This window comes from Notolepis coatsorum (genome assembly GCF_963971535.1).
Source record: "Notolepis coatsorum genome assembly, chromosome: 12".
Lineage (NCBI taxonomy): Eukaryota > Metazoa > Chordata > Actinopteri > Aulopiformes > Paralepididae > Notolepis > Notolepis coatsorum.
The window spans coordinates 88,400,879-88,419,834 of record NC_140176.1 but is presented as its reverse complement, the minus strand read 5'-3'; the positions used below and the strand labels follow the sequence as shown (position 1 = coordinate 88,419,834).

The following is an 18,956-nucleotide window of genomic DNA, read 5'->3' as shown; positions in this document are numbered from 1 at the left end:
AACCAAAGTCAGCCATGACCTGCATGTACAAACTGCACATGACACTTCGCGCAGCCATTTTGGTGTTAAAGGTGGCTGTGTCTTACGTGAATCCCTGAATTACTTTCATACAATCACAGGATTTCCTCCAGATATACTTCACGATCTTCTGGAAGGTATGGTTCCCGTGGAGCTTTCTCTCTGTGTTAAAGAGATGATTCGGCGAAAGTACTTCACTTTAGAGTATTTGAACAAAAAGATTGCATCATTCCCGTATCAGCACGCTGATAAAGTGGATAGACCTCACCCAATTCCCCAAACATTTGTTTCTCGAGGAACAATAGGAGGCAATGGGCATGAAAATGCCACTCTGCTCCGACTGCTTCCATTACTTGTAGGCAGTGTAGTACCAGTGGGTGATGCAGCATGGGCAGTTTTGATGGAGCTGAAAGAGGTGCTAGAGTTAGCATTGTGCCCATCATATACTGATGAAACCTTAGACTATTTTCAGTGCAAAATCAGTGATCATAGACAGGTACTATTAGAGGTTTTCCCTGCAGTTAAACTCCGTCCTAAACATCACTATGTGGAGCATTATCCCGCTCTAGTTAAGTGCTTTGGACCCCTGCTGCATGTTTGGACCATGCGATTTGAGGCCAAGCACCGCTTTTTCAAAAGAGTGGTGCATGACACTCAAAACTTCAAAAATATCTTGAAGACGATGGCAATCAGACACCAACACATGATGGCATATCATCTTGCTTCACCATCATATTTCAAGCCAAAAACCCAGGCATCCAGGGTTGACTCTGTTCTGGTTTCATCTCTACCAGCAGTAGCTCAGGTACACATTAGAGGACACACAGTTAGTGACACAATCTACCAGACATCAAAGGTAACCATTCATGGCACAGACTATGTCTGTGGAATGTTTCTCTCCGTCAGAGTCAGTGGTGGACTGTCTACATTTAGCCAAATAGAACAGATCTACCTTGTGAATAACGAGGTTTCTTTTCTGTGTCGAGACTATGACTCCTGGTATATAGAACATCTTAGGTCCTATGAGCTGTCAACCACACAACCACATCTGTCCATCTACCTACAGTCTGGTCTCAATGATACAGTCCCACTCTCAGCATACAAGATCGATGGTCTGCTGCTGCTGACTCCCAAGCGATTCATTCAAGTGAAACGGAACTGAGTCCAGCTAATGGTGAATAGTTATTTTATTAATCAATTATTGTGTCTTTATTCACTTGTTGTGTAATTGACCAGTTTATATTCTGTATAAGTTCATATTCTGTATATGTTAATAATGACGCTTTCTGTGTTGTGTTTATGATTACTCCTTAGGTCCTTGAGCTGCTGTCTGTCGACCGGACCACATCTGTCCACTGTCCATCTACCTGCAGTCTGGTCACAACGAAACAGTCCCACTCTCAGCATACAAGATCGATGGTCTGCTGCTGCTGCTGCTGACTCCCAAGCGATTCATTCAAGTTTCCATAGCACAATGGCAGCTGCCTCCCCACAACCCATGATCCTTCGTGTTGTTGAGCCAGACCGGGCTAGAAAATTAAAACTCAGTTCACGACCCGCCTCTGTTGATGCACTGATCACGATTATAAAAGAACAGTTGGAAATAGACCTTGACTTCAGTTTGCTGTATGAAGATCCAGACTTTGATGGGAAACTTACTTCCCTTGATGACATTACGGAATTGCCACAAAAAGCTGTTGTGCACATTTCACTTTCGCTCGACTCCAGCTCTCTCGCATCTACTGATATACTTTCAGATATATCATCTCCAGAACGTCTAAGCAGATGGCCTCCAGGTCCTTTTCCAGTTCCTACATTTGCATTCGATGTTGAGCTGAAACTTAGAGACGGAAACAACGAATTTGAGAAGAACAAGAGACACCTTAAGTTGACAAGAGACCTAAAGCACGACATCTTAGAAAAGCTTGCATCTACAATGTATGCTTTCAAGGCTTATCCAAGTGATAAAGAGATAGCAGTGGCTTCTGCGGCTCTTGTCGCCAAACATCCCTGCTTGAAGGAAGCAGGATCTGAGACCGGCTGCAATGGATGGAAGAACAGCATCAAATTCAAGATGGGCAATTTCAGGAACAAGCTGAGACGGGCAGGATGTGAGGAGGTCACTGTAAATGCTGGAAAAAGAGGTAGAAGCAATCCTGATGGCGAACCTTCACATTCCAACATTAAAAGACCCAAGCGAGCAGAAGTAAACTTCCTACCCAACTATCCCCAAGGAGAGGATTCCTTGAGGCTTGAGCAGTTGAGGCAGACAATTGCTGAAGAAGTCAAGAAGACTGAGAAGAACCTGCCCCTCATTAGAAAGCTGATGCAGACCACATTTGCCCTGCGCCGACAGACCATAGTGAAGTCCAGCCCACCAGTGAAAGAGCTCATGGACCTCTGGCCTGCTCTCAAAATGGAGTCTGAGGTAATATAGATCAGCTCTCTCTTTCCTGTGTTAACATTTGGCACATTGTTAAAACATGTGTTTTAAAGTGAAACTTGTGATTCTTAAGCCTGGTTTATATACTCTAGCGGCGCATCTGCGTGTGTTCTGTGCGCCCCCGCGAGCTAGTCATCAGCGACCGATTCCGCAAAGCATGTAATGACATGGTTGACCAGAAATCCCGCCGTCATGCTCTGAAGCCCAAACCAAACAAAGTAAGAGATCCACCAAGTTGAAGTGACTAATTGATGTTGATATACTATATTGTCCTGCTGTTTTTAAATATAGGTGTATGCAGAGTTCCAGCTGATTACCAACCAGAACCTGCCCAACACATTCTACGCTGAGCTTGACCGCCATCTTCCTCGACTGATGACGTTATTCAGACAGAAGGCGTCCAAAACTGGGAACACAGCAGATGCTTTGGCTCACATTTTAAAAATCCACGATGAACAGGTGAATAGATTATTATACATGTCATAGGTCGAACCTCTGTAACATTGAACAGGTTCAATGATTCAAATGAGCATTTGAATTTTACAATTAGTCCACCATTGTGTTTGCCATTTTTCTGATTGCATTAAAGATGTGAACATGTTATTTGTGGACATATCTGATTGGACTGTTTAAAATCCGCTTTGTTCAGTAAACATTTCCATATAATACAATTCTTTTTCTTCTTCTTAATCTTACATCTTAATAGGAAATCCATGATGTTCACACCAGGCATACCACTGTTCTCCATGCCCTGCCTGTGTATCTGCATGAGGAAGTCGCTGGATTTTTCAAAACCTGCACAGTGAGTCAGAGTAAAAATAATTTACAGTACAACTGTATATTAAGTGAACAGTTAATCAAAATGCTAAGTATCAGTCTTCCTTCCTTCCAGGTCTCCCTTGTGAAAGAGATATTTGATCTCGACGGGACTAACCTGGTTAAATAAAAATAACCTTCTCACCAAAAAAATTGTTCTAACTAAAATATAAACAACTTACAAACACAACTCCATATACTTAGCGTTGTGCTGCACTTTGTAGAAACCATGGATTTATTTGTGATTATTATGTCTCTTTCATTCCTTCAGGACACGTCTGATGAGCCAGAGCTTCAGGGTGTTGCAGTGGCCCTCCTTACTTTCATCAGTGACGACCATGACACAAGTCCAGTTCACTACCAGCCTGTGACAATCTCTGTTGTCATTGAAAGTCACATCATGATCAGCCTCCCCAGATTTGGTGATTCCTTCCTGGTAATGTTTGGACTAATCTATGCACTACACCTCAGCTACCCCAAGGGACTTACCAACACTTTTGAATTCATTCAGAAGATTTTACTAGGTCTAGAAGCTGGTAAACTGTCGCCCAGGTTGCAGACTCTCAAGAATGACTTGATGATGCAATAATTTTTTTTTCTTCTGATTTTTCAATGGATTTTCTCCCCGTCCCAATTAGTCGTTGTGCCAATCCCCCCCCCCCCCCCCCCCCCCTCCCCTACCTGGTGCTGTATGCATGTTCTCCTACGAGTCGGTATAAGGGCGTCCCGAGTCGATCGCACGTTTCCCCCGAGACATGGGCCGACAGCCAGTGACGTCTTTTCACTTGGCAGCGAGGGCTCTCATTGGTGAAGTGTAACGTGTGGGAGGGCACGCTATCTCCACCAAGTCCTGCCCCGCTTAGCAAGCGCCGAGACCTGACCTGTAGGCGTCGCTGTCCACAACGCCAGATTCCCACCCGCCAGCTTCCCCACCCCCTAATACTGCCGAATTGTATTAGTGTGAACGGCCAGCCAAGCTGGTGACAACGCAGGGAGTTGGATTCGAACACGCGAATCCAGTGTCTCCAGCGTTGGTGACGAACGCAATCTCCGCTACGTCACCTGACCGCTCTTGCATTAAACTTTTGAAGGTATTATTTTGACATGACAAGGAAATTAATACCTCACCCCACATCCTTCTTTCAGATGAGTTTCTATTCCTTACTGTAATCAGTGATCATGACACAAGTCCAGTTCACTACCAGCCTGTGACAATCTCTATTGTCATTGAAAGTCATATCATGATCAGCTTCCCCAGATTTGGTGATTCCTTCCTGTAATGTTTGGACTAATCTATGCACTACCCCAAAGCACTTACCAACACCTCAAAAGTGTGTCTATAGAAACTCATCTGAAATGTCTTGTCATGTCAAAATAATACCTTCAAAAGTTGCTGTACTACTTTGCAGATGTTCAGCCAAATAGGTCCAAACTACTCAATGTACCTTGTTCTTTATTTTTTATGTAATATGTTTACATTTGAGAGTTTTACAGTTCGAATTTTCTTAACCGTCTATAGCTGGCATTATTGTAATTTCATCCAAGTAAGTTTTAGAGTTGAAAGAGTTTATCAGAATCTCAAAGGCAACATCCAAGTCCCAAACGTTTGTTTCTCGAGGAACAATAGGAGGCAATGGGCATAAATGCCACTCGGCTCTGACTGCTTCCATTGCTTGTAGGCAGTGGTAGAGTTAGTGTTCTCAGTACAGAGTACAAGGCGATATACCAGGAGCCATAAACGCAACACAGAAGCGTTGGAAATTAATACCTCACCCCACATCCTTCTTTCAGATGAGTTTCTATTCCTTACTGTAATCAGTGATCATGACACAAGTCCAGTTCACTACCAGCCTGTGACAATCTCTATTGTCATTGAAAGTCATATCATGATCAGCTTCCCCAGATTTGGTGATTCCTTCCTGTAATGTTTGGACTAATCTATGCACTACCCCAAAGCACTTACCAACACCTCAAAAGTGTGTCTATAGAAACTCATGTCTTGTCATGTCAAAATAATACCTTCAAAAGTTGCTGTACTACTTTGCAGATGTTCAGCCAATAGGTCCAAACTACTCAATGTACCTTGTTCTTTATTTTTTATGCAATATGTTTACATTTGAGAGTTTTACAGTTCGAATTTTCTTAACCGTCTATAGCTGGCATTATTGTAATTTCATCCAAGTAAGTTTTAGAGTTGAAAGAGTTTATCAGAATCTCAAAGGCAACATCCAAGTCCCAAACGTTTGTTTCTCGAGGAACAATAGGAGGCAATGGGCATAAATGCCACTCTGCTCTGACTGCTTCCATTGCTTGTAGGCAGTGGTAGAGTTAGTGTTCTCAGTACAGAGGACAAGGCGATATACCAGGAGCCATAAACGCAACACAGAAGCGTTATTATTAACATATACAGAATATGAACTTATACAGAATATGAACTGGTCAATTACACAACTAGAGTGAATAAAGACACAATAATTGATTAATAAAATAACTATTCACCATTAGCTGGACTCAGTTCCGTTTCACTTGAATGAATCGCTTGGGAGTCAGCAGCAGCAGACCATCGATCTTGTATGCTGAGAGTGGGACTGTATCCTTGAGACCTTGTAGGCAGTAGTATACTGCCCTGTCGAGGGCTAACCGCAGTAACTTGAAAAAAGTAAAAATTTAGTTATGAGTGAAATTGACCTTGTCAATAAATGTTTTATCTTGTGACCAAGTTTCAGATGTTAATGTCGCTCAGTTTTTGGAGATATGGGGTTTTAAAAACTGCAGTAACTACAAAATCACACTCAAAACCCAGGCAGACCGCAGTAACTTCCAAACAGTGAAAAATGGCTTTAAAGTGTTTTGACTTGACATCCAAAATGTGTTATAGGTAAATAGATGATAGTACCCAGATTTAACATGTATTAATGAAGTAATCTTTAGGCATACAAAAATATGACACAATTATTTTAATTAACCCCAAAAAAGCAGATATTGCACTCTGCTGCACGATTTCCTTAAATAATTATACAGGTAATGTACAGGCAAAGTGCAGTAACTTCAAATGCAATGTTGTTTTCCCTCCAGCTTTCATAACTTAACCTAGCCATTTTGAAAATGAAATTTAATACCTGAATATATTGGAATGATGATGATCCAAATAAAATGGCTAGGTGAAGTTATGAAAGCTGGAGGGAAAACAACATTGCATTTGAAGTTACTGCACTTTGCCTGTACATTACCTGTATAATTATTTAAGGAAATCGTGCAGCAGAGTGCAGTATCTGCTTTTTTGGGGTTAATTAAAATAACTACGTCATATTTTTGTATGCCTAAAGATTACTTCATTAATACATGTTAAATCTGGGTACTATCATCTATCTACCTATAACACATTTTGGATGGCAAGTCAAAAAACTTTAAAGCCATTTTTCTCAGTTTCACTGTTTGGAAGTTACTGCGGTCTGCCTTGACAGGGCAGTATAGTTAGTGTACTGTATAGTGTTCTTAGTACAGAGTACTGTAGTGTTCTAGTTATCATTCTGCAAACATAGCCTGCTCTAAATGACGGATGGTGCCTCTGACATTCTGACTAACTCTTTCAATGAAAACACCATCTTGTTCCATGATACATCATGGAGCAAATACATGCAGCTGCATTTCCATATGTAGGTATGTGCACTATTAACAGTATTGCCAGCTGTATAGCATGTAATGTGGATTGGTATTTTGGTTCCACATTGGCAGGACCCAATATACAGCACAACGTTTGTGAATTTTACATGTGCCAAGCGGATTGACAATTTTCAGATAATCTATACATTTTATTCTGTACTGTACATAGATACACTGTGTCATCCCAACGGTCACAATAGTTGCCGTCAACATGTTTGCTCATTCTATGACCACACTATACAAATTTGAGTAATTCAGCCAGGATGTAAACGGCTCTGGTCATGTGCACTGCACATATTGAGACCCTTTATTATTTCAATATTTGCTGGAAATACATTGATACATCATTCAGTAACATTTTCAGAGCCTTATAACAAACATTATTACACTATTGTGACCAGAGGGATTACATGTGTAATATACATTACATTGTATGTACATGTTATAACATGCATGTATTTATTTTCTATATATATTTTCTATATATATATATTTTCAATTTTAACATTGCCATAATGTTGGAGAGGGCAACACAATGTTTTTGTAAGATAAATAGATGTATACTCTTTGAATAGAAATAAATATAAAGAGTTTGAAGTTGTAACACAATGTTTTTGTAAGATAAATAGTTTCGATGAAGAACAAAACCTCCTAAATGCATACAAAAAAAGGGAAAAACTTCATATCTGCACTTTGCAAGGCACTAATACCTGGTCGGTATTGTTAACATATATAGTCCAAAAACAGTGTACAGTGTTTACAGTGTTATTGTACATTGCTAACATACAGATTATATATGTATACTCTTTTATACTCTTTGAATAGAAAAAAATAAAAGAGTTGTTTGAAGTTGATATAATGTGCTTGTGTAGTTATTTTTCTGTTAACTTTTTCACATGGATTTTAAAACTGAACCTTAAGTTATAGTAACTGCAAATATTTGAGTTGATTAACTTAGAAATTTGAGTTGATTAACTTAACGACATTGAGGCCATCCATGGCCTCAATGTCGTTGAGTTCTGTTAACTTAATCACATGGATTTAAGGTTGAACCTTAAGTCACAGTAACTGAACATATTTGAGTTGCCTCCACTTGAGAACCTTAAGTCACAGTAACTGAACATATTTGAACTGCCTTAACTGAGAACTGTAAGTCACAGTAACTGAACATATTTGAGTTGACACCACTTGAGAACCTTAAGTCACAGTAACTGAATATATTTGCATTGCCTTAACTGAGAACTGTAAGTCACAGTAACTGAACATATTTGAGTTGACACCACTTTAGAACCTTAAGTCACAGTAACTGGACATATTTGAACTGCCTTAACTGAGAACTGTAAGTCACAGTAACTGAACATATTTGAGTTGACACCACTTGAGAACCTTAAGTCACAGTAACTGAACATATTTGAACTGCCTTAACTGAGAACTGTAAGTCACAGTAACTGAACATATTTGAGTTGACACCACTTGAGAACCTTAAGTCACAGTAACTGAACATATTTGAACTGCCTTAACTGAGAACTGTACGTCACAGTAACTGAACATATTTGAGTTGACACCACTTGAGAACCTTAAGTCACAGTAACTGAATATATTTGCATTGCCTTAACTGAGAACTGTAAGTCACAGTAACTGAACATATTTGAGTTGACACCACTTGAGAACCTTAAGTCACAGTAACTGAATATATTTGAATTGCCTTAACTGAGAACTGTAAGTCACAGTAACTGAACATATTTGAGTTGACACCACTTGAGAACCTTAAGTCACAGTAACTGAATATATTTGAATTGCCTTAACTGAGAACTGTAAGTCACAGTAACTGAACATATTTGAGTTGACTCCACTTGAGAACTGTAAGTCAGAGTAACTGACCATATTTGATTTGACTTAACTGAGAACCTTAAGTCACAGTAACAGACCATATTTGAGTTGCCTTAACTGAGAATTGTAAGTCTTAGCCAACTGAAAACATTTGAGTTTATCAACTTAAAAAAATTGAGGCCATGTATGGCCTCAATTTTTTTAAGTTCTGGAAACTTATTCGGGTTTACAGTGTACAAAAATATACATATTATTTAAATAATACCAGTAATACATTCAAAAGATATGTGTTAACACAAACATACATACATACACACAGTACATGGATATGCTGTATACGGCATACATAAAAATACATAACCACCTACCCGCCTTCCTTCAAACCTACCCACCCACATAACCAAATGCATACCGCTGCTGTCGGGACAAAACCTCATAACTCCATTTTTTGAATTTTTTTTTTATTATATAAATCAACTCCGTAGATCATCCTCCATATGTGTGTGTGGGTTTTACAAAGTTTAAACAATGGGAAAGCATTAAACCGATCATCTGTCTAAACCTCCTAACTCTATTCACCCTCAAATCTGTGTTCGTTTTTTTCATCTGCTGAAAAGTTGGGTTTTTGGAGTTATGAGGTTTTGTCCCGACAGCAGCGATACCTACATGTATGACCTATTTATCTATCTACTATTGGATATGAGCATTTTTTTGTAGTTTGCTTTAAAAATAAGCAGAGATGGAGATTTCCTCAGCATATGATCAGCTGCATTCCAAAGATTGGACCCTCACTGAGAACTGCCTAAGAGAAGTACCGCAATAAGGTATATGCAGCCAGGTACCTGGACTGATGTGTAAGATAAGAATGAACATCCGAATTAAAAGATTTTTTTTTTTTAAACCCTTTGGTAGATTGTGATGATCATAAATGCATTTGTACACAAATATACATTACTGTAAAGAATTAACCTCAGACAGTCAGAATGTTTAGTTTTTTTTTTTTTTTTTTTTACTTTTTCTCCGTCGTTATGCCAATTCCAGACAACACGTCCACCAGAGCTCACATGCAGTATCAATTTGGGAGTTATTTTGAGGTGAGTGTGTGTGTGTGTGTGTGTGTGTGTGTGTGTGTGTGTGTGTGTGTGGTACTAATTGATTCCCCCAGTGTGTCCTCACCTGGAGAAGAAGAGCGTTCTGTGTCTGCTGGCTGGTTCCACCAGTTCTACCACCTGATGATGAGGTGTGAACAGTCGTGATGTTTCCTTCTGTCTCGTCGCCTTTCTACAGCAGTCTGATGATCTGATGTGACGTCCCATTATTGGTTAAATACTGTCTGATCCCACTAGCCCCGCCCTCTACCCCCTACTGACCCCTCCTCCTGATTGCTCAATGAACAATGATTGAACAATGAACAATAACAAGCCATCAACACACCCACAGCACACACACTCACTTTAAATAAACAACACACTGTAGCACCCACTTTACCACACTTTACACTTTTACACTTTATATTTATGTTATTGGTAAGATAATTGCACATCTCTTCCTTATTGCACCTCACCACCACAAGCTAAGCTATACCTCACCATTTTTGTACTTGACTTCTTGACTTTAAATTTTTTACTTATTATACTTATTTATACTATCTTATTCTTATCTAGCACACTCTCAGGAGCGAAACAGAAAGAAACATTTCATGCAAAGTATTCTGTATTTCTGTATGACAAATAATAAAGAAACTTGACAGAGGTCCTCAGGACACGCCCCTTTCAGTACCTTTTCACTTTTTTTTTTGGTGAAGTGAAAGTGAAAAAGTTAAAATATATTTTCTCAATTTCCTGCAATGCTATATGCTAGAAATGTGACACTCTGTGACACAACTGGCCAGAGGCGCTGTAAGATAAAGGTGAAAACTGTAGACTTATCTCCTACTGTTTGTCCTTCTGTCCTAAAGCTTGGTTCGCAAATCCAGCTCTTTACCAGGGTTCCATCCTAACTCTAACCATCCATACTCCACAAATACACCTAGGTTCCATCCTAACTCTAACCATCCATACTCCACAAATACACCTAGGTTCCATCCTAACTCTAACCATCCATACTCCACAAATACACCTAGGTTCCATCCTAACTCTAACCATCCATACTCCACAAATACACCTAGGTTCCATCCTAACTCTAACCATCCATACTCCACAAATACACCTGGGTTCCATCCATACTCCACAAATACACCTGGGTTCCATCCTAACTCTAACCATCCATACTCCACAAATACACCTGGGTTCCATCCATACTCCACAAATACACCTGGGTTCCATCCTAACTCTAACCATCCATACTCCACAAATACACCTAGGTTCCATCCTAACTCTAACCATCCATACTCCACAAATACACCTGGGTTCCATCCATACTCCACAAATACACCTGGGTTCCATCCATACTCCACAAATACACCTGGGTTCCATCCTAACTCTAACCATCCATACTCCACAAATACACCTAGGTTCCATCCTAACTCTAACCCATCCATACTCCACAAATACACCTGGGTTCCATCCATACTCCACAAATACACCTGGGTTCCATCCTAACTCTAACCCATCCATACTCCACAAATACACCTGGGTTCCGTTCCAGTTCGCACACATGATTTTGAACCGTTCTGAGCATTTCGACCAAATATAAATTGGTTCAGAACCCAAAAAGTTGATTCCCTGGAACCAAAAAGGTTTCCTTGCGAACCATGATGGGCGTGTCATATTCTGCAGGTTGAACCATGATGGGCGTGTCATATTCTGCAGGTTGAACCATGATGGGCGTGTCATATTCTGCAGGTTGAACCATGATGGGCGTGTCATAATCATATTCTGCAGGTTGAACCATGATGTCTGGGAGTGTTGCATTTATTTTATTTATTTAAAATTGTTTGGACTTTATGGTTTTTTTTTTTCTTTTCTTGATTTATTGTGATGTTTCTTCTTGACTTGTTTAAAGAAGACGTGTCCGGCCCATGGGGACATTAACGTGTGTTGTCGGGCCTTACAAATAGATTTGATTTGATTTGTTTTGATGGGCGTGTCATATTCTGCAGGTTGGACCATGATGTGCTGTCTCTTCTGTTCTGTCAAAGCCACCTTTACGCGGATGACACAGTTCTCTATTGTACTGCTGATTCTGGGCAACTGGCCACTAAATATTTACCACTCCTTTGACGCCTTGCACGATGCACCTATTAGTCTAAAACCGGTGCTTAATGCCAGTAAAACTAAATTCATGTTGTTTTCCAAAGCCAACATTTTCTTTTGTAATTACCTGCATATATCTACTCTGAACGGTCCTGATATCGAGAGAGTTTCAGAATACAAATACCTTGGTATTTGGATTGATGAAGGATTTACATTTAAATATCATGTGGGTCGCTAGTAAATTACGGAAAATAATTGGCTTTTTGTATAGAAACACTCAGTCATCCGTGGTCCGACCTCTTCGTAGACTTCTGGAACTTGGTGCGCTCTGCACTACTCCGCGCCACTGCACGGACCACCCGGAGCGCCAACCGGAAAATATTATAATGCATTGATATTTAACCTTTAAGCACGGTGGTGTAGTGGTTAACACTGTCGCCTCACAGCAAGAAGGTCCAGGGTTCGATTCCCGCTTGGGGACCAGGTTTCCATGATGCCAGGTACCCAGGTGGGGTATCTCCCAGGCCTTTCTGTGTGGAGTTTGCATGTTCTCCCCGTGCTCGCAAGGGTTTCCCCCCCCATAAGATAAACCCAATGGAATAACATGCACAACAACAGATCGCTAACGCTGTGGCGTCCTTGACGAAGACGGACAGGAGCACTTGGATTGGTCCCCTGGCGCGTCTCACGTTGACGCCTGTCTGCTCCCGGCTGCCCTTGGGGGGGAAGGACGACGGGATGGGTTAATCGCAGAGACGAATCGCATCGGCGATCCTACAGAGACAATGCATGCGTGTGTGTTCCGGTGTGTGTTGAGGATAATTGCGTGCCAATTAAAGACCTCTGAGCAGGTCCTGCATTATTATTATTTATTATTATTATTAACCTATAATACGAGGCTGACTCGGGCGTCGGCATATTGTAACGTGTTGCCAGAGAGCTGATTACAGGAGTTGATGATGCGTCCACTCCTTGATGATTACAATGGTTCCACTCAAAACTGGTGGATAGCAAAACTTCGCTAGATAGCATCAAGGTTCCAAGAACCTTAGGCCCCACCACCCGACACCATTTTTTGACAGAAAAACAGCCAATTGAGAAATGTTGCCAGTCGCTGCTAAATTCTGTACCGAGGCGTATAGGCTTCATCAGCCTACCAGCCACCTGCCGGGCCGACTCGCCTCATGGCGTCGGCCGGGCAGGACACCGTTCCACCATGTCAGGGCAAAGGACTGATGCCACCTGCTTCACTAAGCACGGAACACCAGTGGTGGCTGCAGCCCAAAGTCTACTACTAGTGAAGCACTGCCTCACTAGTAGTCATGTAACAACCTCCACTGCGGTGTGCACCCATGAAGGGATAAATTAATGAATGAACGAAAACTCTATTAACATATTGCAGAATGGGCTATCCCAATACACACAATTGTTAAGGGGGTGCAGACCAGAGAAAACGTTAGTCCTGTCCACATCAGGGACCCCCATTTTCAATTCATAGATTCACAAAAAGCACACCTGCCCTGAGCCTCAGCCCATCCACCCATGTAAAGGGTAAATAAGCCCCCGTTAAACCCCCCAACATTAGACACCGATTGACCGTCAGCATGAATGGTTAAGAGGAGGGAAGACAGTAAAGACAGCCCTCGGCAGAGTACATGGGAACGGCGCCCCAACATTGTAGCATTAGCATTAGCTGCGCACGCTAGGATACTTGGAAAACATCCAAAAGAGAGTCATGTTTTCCCAAATATCCCACCCCCTGCGCCAATACATCACTCGGTCGTCTCACGAGACAACAAGCAGTATTACCCATGCTAGTATCAATGCCTGATAGCGCAGGCCCTACCTGTGCACGATTGCTAACCGCCGCGTAGGGTTGCCACCTTTGACCAATGGAAATAAGGGACACCTTACGTTTTGGGGCGTTTTTGGGGCGAAAATGGGCGCCTTTTGTCACTATTTATTTTTTTAACTTTATTTACGTTTTAGGGTTAGGGTTAGGGTTATGTTATTTAATTATTTTGGGGAGCCAGCCCCCCAAACTCCTGAAATGCATAGAAATCTATGAAATCTAAATAAAACAATCTATGACATTTATATTAAAAAGAGCTAGCCCCCCAAACCCCTAAAATACATAGAAATCTATGCATTTTGGAACAGTTACTATATATAGTCAAGAAAGAATTTAGTCATACTTAAAGTTTAAAGTGCTTTATTTGCATTTAACATTGTTTAAATAAATTGGCTGAACTATAGCCTCAACTTGAGCATAATACTGTATGCATATACAGTGCTGTAAAAACAAAGCCTGGGAACACTTACTGAAAGAGGACAATAATACAATGAAATACTTGTGTGACCCAAATTAAAAGATTAATAAAAAATAAAGTGCAAAGAAGAGTAGGCTCCTGGCTGCCAGGGCAGGTAAATAGAAATACTGACATCTAGTTTAAAACACAACCAGATAAATAAGATGTAATATCCCATACTGAATCAATCTCAGGAGATGTTTCAGTCATGAAGAACTGTGACACCTGTGCTTGTGTCCTTTGAGTTCTTATATTTCGGGAATATTTTTGTTCTCCTGAGGCATGCTGTCTGAGTAAGCATAATATGTGAATAGAATAGAAGTACTTAACCCAGCAATGAACTAGAACAGGGATGGTTGTAGGTAGGACAGAAGACGGTATCAAGCTGATCCATGACCTCAATGGTGCACATAACCAATGTGGGGGTAGAACAGTCACTGCAATCTTGGCCTCACCCCGAGACATCCACCAACTTGGCCAACACTACGAGACAACCACTCAGAGAGATAGGGAGATGGGGACAGGGGTTAGAGTTCCCTGTGTTTGTAGTGGGCGGAATTGGAGCAATAAATACATGTAATAACTTAATAAGCATATATATGCATACATGGTGACGATAGAATCAAAGTATATAAGAAAATTGTGAAATTAAGTAGTAAATAGAACTAAGAACTACTGCAAGCGTTGATATACAAGATGAGATACAAGACGATGGCTCAGGGCCATTTGCCCCGGGTGTTACAATCACAGCCAGGGCCTCCCTCTCACCTACTACTTCCACGCCCTTATATGGACATCTTCCTGTGGCAGTTTCCACACTCTGCCAGCCAAGTCCTATCTGCACACCTGAGACTCGTCAGGTCATCACCGGTGCTGATATGAGCCCTGTGGTTCCTGCCACTCACCGTCCGAGTGTTGCTACACCTATATAGGTACGAGGACATAACCTATACTAGCGCTACCCTGTCTGTTTCTCTGCATTACCCTAACCCTTGTCTCCCTGTGCCCAGGACTGCCTGCCACTCGGTCTACGCTGTCTCCTGAGACACCACCCGCCTGGACGTTCCTGTAGATCACAAAGGAGTGCTCCTGCTCGCACCAGTTGCACATTCCTGTACATTCAAATAACCCTGTCTGCATGGTACCTGTGGAATAAACAACCTAAACCGCTCCATTCTCCTCTCCCTGTGATCTGCTCTTGGGCTCAAGTTAACGCTACCCTAACAGAGGGCAGGAGAACCACTCAGAATAGCTTGAGGCAGAGCAGGTATACATTTCTCCAATCAATGGTACCCATTCAACCTACTAACCCCTACACTACAATAGGAAATAATCATAAGGGAACCATTTACAATGTTTATGTTGTCAAGTTGAAGTTAGAAAAGCTCTATTGCCAGTATCAGGGTGTGAAGAGAATTCAGGTTAAGAAAGTATGTGGGTCATGCAGGCGGAATTAAATCAAAAACATTTACTGTAAAAGCATTCTTTTCATTTTTCTCCTACTGTGTCATCATCATAATCCAGTAGCAATAACCAGTCGGACTGGAAACTAGTTTTCAGTCCCACACAGGAGGTGTGGTTTAAAAGGGCATGGCATAACATGAATGTTTTTTTGTCCAAACATTACAAAACTTGCAGGACATGTTTCATAACACATGCTGAACTGTGTGTGAGAACTTATTTTACAATCCTAATGATCAATATTTACTTGAAACCCGTTAACCCGCTTGCGGCTATATTTATTATTATATTTCTTTCTGGTAGCACAATTTTTTTTAAACTTTTTTGTTGGCTAGTTCATTTGTCGAACATTAAAAAACACAAGCCAAAATGTTTGGGCCGACACAGGTCTTCATCAGGACAAACATAGTAGATACAAACACAGGTGGTATAAATGGAGTTGCAGTCCAATATGGACGCCCACATTGATTAAATTATCCATTAAGGTATCAAAGTATCAGTTGGTATTGCTGATTTGCTCTTTGTATACAGCGAACAGGTCTATAGGTTTGTTCTCTATAGGTTCTCACTATGGTCACTAAGGTAGCTACTGGGATGCAAATATGAAGCTGTACTGTATAATGAACACAATCTCCCATGCAATAAAAAATATTTGCCCCCACTCTGAATAATGTTAATCAGAGAAATAACAGAACAAATTAATTACAGTTCTACTGATGACAGGCTTCACCTAAATTCCCAGAGAATAAAAAATGGACAGATCACGTATAGTCACTACATTTTCAACACTATGTATATTTATTTATTCAAACACACACCTCATGTTGAATCAAACACTAAAATAAAATAAAATAAAAAATAAAATACCTGGGGTTTTAGTTCTCAATGTTCATGGTACCAGTAACAGTTGGTGCACGTGTTGGAGCTCAATTCAATCGATTAAGAAAAGGTTCCTTACTCATGGTCACAGTCTGATACAACGACCATCCTTGGAACTTGAGGTTCTGATATGATTTGATTAATATATCTGCAAAATTGTATCCCACTTTATGCTTTGCTCTTGCTGCTTGTTTTACACTGATTTTACGTCTTATTTCTTACTGATGTAAAGCACTTTGAACTGCAATCCCCTGTATGAAAAGTGCTATACAAATAAAGTTATTATTATTATTATTATTATTATTATTATTATTATTATTATTATTATTATTATTATTATTATTATTATTATTATCCTCAGCAGCCAAACTCTCCTCACCCCTGAAGTCACCTGGAGAGCCTCCTGCGTGGGCGCGCACACTGATGCTGCGGGTCAGGTGAGAGCTGGAACAGGAACAACTGAAACAACTCCTTGTCTGTCTGATCTTTTTTCCTCAACTCTCTCTTTCTTTTTCGCTCCATCTCTCGTTGCACTGGCTGCAGTTAAACTATTCAACTAATGTCTACTCAACAACTGCCTCTGCAATATGTAATTGCAGTCCCTTCCTGTGCCCAGACAGCAGCCACGGTTGTCATGAAGTGTCGTGGGGAAAGTTGCTGCCCAGAGCGGTTCCCGTCGGATCAGGGCCTTTTAATCAGTGCCTTGGCCACAACTGGTCAAGCTAAGAGCCCGACCACCCCATACCAACCCCAAGGGAACAGTGGATGTGAGGGCATGAACCAAAATGATCTTGTTTCTGTTGAGTACTCCAGATCCCAAGGCCCACTCCCAGTGGCACCGACGACTACCAGCCTTGGAGCTGACCTTGGAGCTCACCATGACCTGGCTCAAAGGAAGGACACAATGTGGAGACCACACATGACTCGTCAAAGTAAAAATGATTGATTTGAAGATTTTTTCTTCTCTGTGTATCTCTGTATGAGGCAGAGATGCACTGATACTTTGATACCTTAATGGATCATTTAATCAATATGGACGCCCACATTGATTAAATTATCCATTAAGGTATCAAAGTATCAGTGCATCTCTGCCTCATACAGAGATACACAGAGAAGAAACAATCTTCAAATCAATCATTTTTACTTTGACGAGTCATGTGTGGTCTCCACATTGTGTCCTTCCTTTGAGCCAGGTCATGGTGAGCTCCAAGGTCAGCTCCAAGGCTGGTAGTCGTCGGTGCCACTGGGAGTGGGCCTTGGGATCTGGAGTACTCAACAGAAACAAGATCATTTTGGTTCATGCCCTCACATCCACTGTTCCCTTGGGGTTGGTATGGGGTGGTCGGGCTCTTAGCTTGACCAGTTGTGGCCAAGGCACTGATTAAAAGGCCCTGATCCGACGGGAACCGCTCTGGGCAGCAACTTTCCCCACGACACTTCATGACAACCGTGGCTGCTGTCTGGGCACAGGAAGGGACTGCAATTACATATTGCAGAGGCAGTTGTTGAGTAGACATTAGTTGAATAGTTTAACTGCAGCCAGTGCAACGAGAGATGGAGCGAAAAAGAAAGAGAGAGTTGAGGAAAAAAGATCAGACAGACAAGGAGTTGTTTCAGTTGTTCCTGTTCCAGCTCTCACCTGACCCGCAGCATCAGTGTGCGCGCCCACGCAGGAGGCTCTCCAGGTGACTTCAGGGGTGAGGAGAGAGTTTGGCTGCTGAGGATAATAATAATAATAATAATAATAATAATAATAATAATAATAATAATAATAATAATAATAATAACTTTATTTGTATAGCACTTTTCATACAGGGGATTGCAGTTCAAAGTGCTTTACATCAGTAAGAAATAAGACGTAAAATCAGTGTAAAACAAGCAGCAAGAGCAAAGCATAAAGTGGGATACAATTTTGCAGATATATTAATCAAATCATATCAGAACCTCAAGTTCCAAGGATGGTCGTTGTATCAGACTGTGACCATGAGTAAGGAACCTTTTCTTAATCGATTGAATTGAGCTCCAACACGTGCACCAACTGTTACTGGTACCATGAACATTGAGAACTAAAACCCCAGGTATTTTATTTTTTATTTTATTTTAGTGTTTGATTCAACATGAGGTGTGTGTTTGAATAAATAAATATACATAGTGTTGAAAATGTAGTGACTATACGTGATCTGTCCATTTTTTATTCTCTGGGAATTTAGGTGAAGCCTGTCATCAGTAGAACTGTAATTAATTTGTTCTGTTATTTCTCTGATTAACATTATTCAGAGTGGGGGCAAATATTTTTTATTGCATGGGAGATTGTGTTCATTATACAGTACAGCTTCATATTTG

The 18,956-nt window shown here is 40.9% G+C and overlaps 2 protein-coding genes across 3 annotated transcripts in view; one reads left to right on the top strand and one right to left on the bottom strand.

Annotated features, from left to right (window-relative positions):
- LOC311237963 (carbonic anhydrase 4-like) overlaps positions 1–18,956 on the top strand; it is a gene marked incomplete at both ends in the record, with an annotated part of 65,668 nt that overhangs the window by 15,124 nt on the left and 31,588 nt on the right. The gene's annotated exons all lie outside the window — the stretch shown is intronic.
- The window catches only part of LOC311238225 (heat shock 70 kDa protein-like), a 48,314-nt gene that overhangs the window by 28,428 nt on the left and 930 nt on the right, over positions 1–18,956 (bottom strand). Inside the window, exons 2-3 of one of the 2 annotated variants that reach the window (XM_084326249.1) lie at positions 9,947–10,069; positions 3,158–3,256 (exon numbers count right to left, since the gene is read on the bottom strand). The gene's annotated coding sequence lies outside the window, so the exon portion shown is untranslated. The remainder of the gene's footprint in view (positions 1–3,157; positions 3,257–9,946; positions 10,070–18,956) is intronic. The other variant, XM_084326248.1, reaches the window with a different exon arrangement.